The sequence below is a fragment of the Danio rerio genome, chromosome 3 (genome assembly GCF_052040795.2).
Source record: "Danio rerio strain M-AB ecotype USA chromosome 3, GRCz13ab, whole genome shotgun sequence".
Classification (NCBI taxonomy): Eukaryota; Metazoa; Chordata; class Actinopteri; order Cypriniformes; family Danionidae; genus Danio; species Danio rerio.
Window position 1 is genome coordinate 40,292,501 of NC_141023.1, and position 3,840 is coordinate 40,296,340.

Consider the following 3,840-nt stretch of genomic DNA (forward strand, 5'->3'; position numbering starts at 1 on the left):
TTTAGTTTCACTTTTAGTCCTGACAGTCGTAGACCTGCATTCTATGAATGACCAAGACCCCTCACTCACATTCTTTCAGCTTAGTTTCTTCTTTATTAGGGGTCATCATATGTTTCACCAGCAGTAAAGGATGCCCTTTCTGTTGCAACCCAGCCCAGATAGAGAGTGCAATAAATCATCAAACCCCAAGTGTTTGGACACACTCACACACTCTCTTAATCACACATACACTATGGCCAATTTGGTTTATCCAATTCACCTATACTGCATGTCTTTGGACTGTGGGGGAAACTGGAGAACTCTGAGGTAACACTGAGGTAAAACTGGGAGAACATTGGGGTAAATTTGGTTTTATATACACAAATTCAGACTTAATAGACTTATTCAGACTTATTAGAATCTCTCTATTTGAATATTTGCAGTAGGAGTGCATCTCCATTAAAATGTAATAAACAATCTATGAAGTTCCCCGTCACATTTTTGTTGTGGTCTGTGCTATTGGCAGTGTGTTTCTGCATTTGCACATGTTGAGAGTATTTTCATGCATAATAATCTGAAAATACAATCAAGAATAAGACAACAAAAATAAAGTCTTTTATTGTTCCCCGACTCTAAAAGTATTCAAGCACAGTAACTAAATAATAAAAATAAAAATAACAAAATAAAATGAATCATTATTAAAGTCACAAATTGTACAATTTCTTATGCCTGAATGTTTTTTAAAAATCATTAAACAATTCCAGGCATCAAAAACACATGCAAATGATAAATTATAATATAATCTCAACATAGCATATCCTCCGATTGACTATTGCGATATATCACATTGCAATATTAATGCTGAAACTATATATTGTGCAACCCTATATCAAAGTATAACATTGTTCACAGTCAAATAAATGCTAATATAGTTTTGAAGTCATACTTGCATGGCATTTGGGACAAATATTCGAAGTAGTGTGGTAAAGAACATGGAGACCGTGTCACAAGTTGGCACTGAACAAATGTGTGATCATAAGAACCAACTTTAGCTCAATCAATGCAACTTACTGATAGGGTTGCTCCGATCGATCTGCAGAAGATTGGTATCGGCCGATAATCACATTTCATAACTCGATTGGTGTTTTGGAGTTTACAGGCAGAAGAAAACCCACATGTGCTCCCATATATTATACATTTCCTACAGCAGCCACAACACATAACAAGGTAAAAGATGGATGGGGCTGTGAGCAATCAACGTGTTCACGTTATAGCAGATCAAATACAGATGCAGAGTGACCCGTTTATACTGTCTTTTGACTTTTTATATGGAGCCAGATCAGTCTCAAAAATAATACATTCACAAAATAAAAATCATAAAACCACAACACAATTCACATTTACAAAATTCAATTTGAAGTTTAAAACAGGATTTAAAAATACACAAATCAAATTTGAAAACTCAAAAAATTTAAAAAATACAAATCAAATTTGTAAATATAAAAACGATTTAAAAAAAAGCTAATTCAATATGTAAATTCAAAACATGATTCAAAAATACACAAATCTAATTAATTTTGTGAAAATATATATGATTTTAATTGTGAATTCACGAATTGTGTTTACAAATGTACAAATTGGATTTTGTGAAATGTGAATTGTGCTGTGCATGTAGGAATTTTATTTTGTAAATGTGTTATTTTGAGACTGATCTGGCACTATATTTATAAGGTAAAGCTGCTTCTGGCCATGAAATGTTCACACCTGAAAGGTTATAAGAAATATGTTTAAGGTATTTTATGCAGCATCCTTAATTTATTTTCTTAGGAAAGGCTAGATCTACTCTTAAGCTTTAAACTTAGAGGGAAAGTGTGCTTAATGCATTAAAAACCTTGAAGCATCAGAATCAGTACTCGGTATCAGTCGATCACCATGACAAGGAATGTGTACTCTGTATCGGCTGCAAAAATCCTGATTGGAGCATCCCTAAATATTCAGGTAAAATTGGTTTTATATTTACACATTCTGACTTTCTCCGTAATAATATAATTTCAGAAAAGTATTCTTTGCAATTTCTAAATAGAGAAACCCTATTAGCAGCCAATGCCTATCAAAGTACAACATTGTTCAAAGTCAAATCAACAGTGCTAATGCTGTTTTGAAGTCATACTTGCATGTGATTTCAGACCGAACGTCCAAAGTACCAAGGTAAACAATATAGGGCGCATGTCACAAGCTGTCACTGAATAAATGTGTAAATATAAAACCATCTTTACCTCAAACTTACAATACCTCAATCTACTTTAAAACTCGAAGAAAGACAAGCAAATCACCTACATCTTGGATATCATGAGGGTTAGTAAAAAAACAGAAAAGTTTCATTTTCGGGTGAACTATCCCTTTAGTTATGAACATATATCGAACATCTCATTTCCCACTATGAAGTTTCCAAACATGACTAACATTTTTAGCATCTTAGAATAAATGAGAGACTCAAACCACATCTTCAATTCCGCACCTTTGACTGGCTTGAGTTTATATAACGTCACAGGACATGAATTTGAAAGTTGACAGTAAAAGAGTTGATGTCCTTGATCAAAAATGGGGTTTATTTTTTTAGAAAACAGCGCTGTCACTGAATTTCTCTCTACGCAGCCATTTAAATGTACTTTCCTGTCTTGTTTATCTATGGTGTTTCAGTTCGGTTGCGCCTAAAACCAGGCAAGCATGCTTCCTAAGTAGTCAGCACACTATGTTTTGAAACAATCAGTTAATTCCTGTAGTTTGTCAGCCGAAAACAGCTCGTTTTGCGCTGAGGATTTGATCAGGCGTTTATCCAACTCTTTTCAAAGAAAAACATCGCTTAAGTAGTCAGTTGTACCAAAGCGCAGAAGAAACAAGCAAATCAACACTCGCTAAACTCCCTAGCCAGGCTCAGCTAGCTGTTTGGCGTTAACCCTCCTCGCCAGCTGACATCACTTAAACAAGACAGATTTACCCTCTCAGCCGGGTATTTCACCTCAGCTGAAGGGCGAGGATAAACAAGCACATTTAAGACTTCAACACACGAAGACTGTTTCAAGAATCTCACGTACCTCTCAGTCACAATATCCAGCACATCGACAGCGTTTGATCGCCGGATATCGACACAAACGGCCAAAACAAGCCAGCGTGACGTCAGACGCAAATGCGTCCTACAAGAAGGAGGAGCTGTAGTGGATCGGGGGTTGTAGTTCTTCTCCATCATGTGTTGTTCATATGGTGTTTCACCTCTAGATGTCTCTGTTTCCCGTCACTACGGTGTTTAAAATGAGTCTGGCGATCTGGACGAATGTTTTGATTATTAAAACGATCAATTGATGATTTAAGTACAGATGAAATCAAAACTGACCATATTGATTTTGTTAGCTTGCATTGTTAGTTCTGTGGTGAATAATTCATCTGTGCATGTCATTAAGAGACAAAAATTGTTTGCCCCATCTAAAGTTAAAATCTGAAAGATTTTATATCTAGATCAAACTGTATATGTAGTAATCACTCTAACAGCTACACTTTTAAACATATGTGCTTGTGGTAATTCTTGATAATGTTTTTTCTGAACCATTGGATCTGTCACTGCATGTTTTGTTGTTGTTGTTTTAAATTATTTTAATGCACTAAAATGCAATGTTTTGAACAATGAACAAGTTTAACATTTCATTCATTCATTCATTCATTCATTCATTCATCCATTCATTCATTTTCTTTTCGGCTTAGTTAATTAGTTAATTAGTTAATTTTATTATATCACCACTGCCAGCCGTTCACAATTGATTTTCTGTGAAGTTTTAAACTGAAGTAGTTTCAGCATAGCAAGATCAT

At 34.9% G+C, this 3,840-nt stretch overlaps 1 protein-coding gene across 2 annotated transcripts in view; it reads right to left on the reverse strand.

Moving 5' to 3' along the window:
• rnf216 (ring finger protein 216) overlaps positions 1-3,152 on the reverse strand; it is a 58,295-nt gene extending 55,143 nt beyond the window's left edge. For both annotated transcript variants that reach the window (XM_087245001.1, XM_087245000.1), the window contains exon 1: positions 3,075-3,152. The gene's annotated coding sequence lies outside the window, so the exon portion shown is untranslated. The remainder of the gene's footprint in view (positions 1-3,074) is intronic.
• Between the last annotated feature and the right edge of the window lie 688 nt (positions 3,153-3,840).